This window comes from Empidonax traillii, unplaced genomic scaffold, assembly GCF_003031625.1.
Source record: "Empidonax traillii isolate 1590-97213 ecotype Southwest subspecies unplaced genomic scaffold, ASM303162v1 scaffold695:size336133, whole genome shotgun sequence".
Taxonomy (NCBI): Eukaryota; Metazoa; Chordata; class Aves; order Passeriformes; family Tyrannidae; genus Empidonax; species Empidonax traillii.
Window position 1 is genome coordinate 325,077 of NW_020955888.1, and position 696 is coordinate 325,772.

Below are 696 nucleotides of genomic sequence, written 5' to 3' on the forward strand. Positions count from 1 at the left end.
CTGGTATGCTGTGCAGTCACTGACTCACACTGGGAAGTCTGCTGAGGAACCTGCTTCTGCCTTTACTACCACTACTGCTGCTTGTTACCACTCCTGTTCCTTTTCCTGCTGAATATCCCAAGTCACCCCGCCTTTGTACATCAGTAATACCCCCCAGTCTTCCAGAGGCTCATCACTTGCGCAGAAAATCTTAACCACGGCACACTGGCTCACCTTCAAGAACTGTAACAAATAAGGTAAGATGTGTAACCTGGTACCCTGCAGACTGGATGCTCAGAGGCTATTATTCCCACTGGTGTTTCTTGTCCCTACTAAGCCTATAAACACATAAAAGTTCAAGTACATAAAAATTCTTAGAATGCAATATGCAGTCATATGGATAGGAAGCCACTGATACAGTAAATTATCATCAACTAGAAAATATCATTAAAAAACCCCAGTATTTCACCTGTAAACCCTTTTGATCAGAAACAATATCAAGAAATTTGGATCACCATCTCAATATCAAGGCATTTCCTACAGAACTGGAAAACAAAGCCCATGGTAACATTAGAGGGCTGACAAAAAGGTTGCAAATGTCATGCAAAATAAGCACAACCTATTACAAATTCAGAGCAACAGTTACACACTAATTCTGCACAAGTGTGAAAAACAGGACAGTACACAGAGACTCAAGGTGAAGGAGACAAATAATAA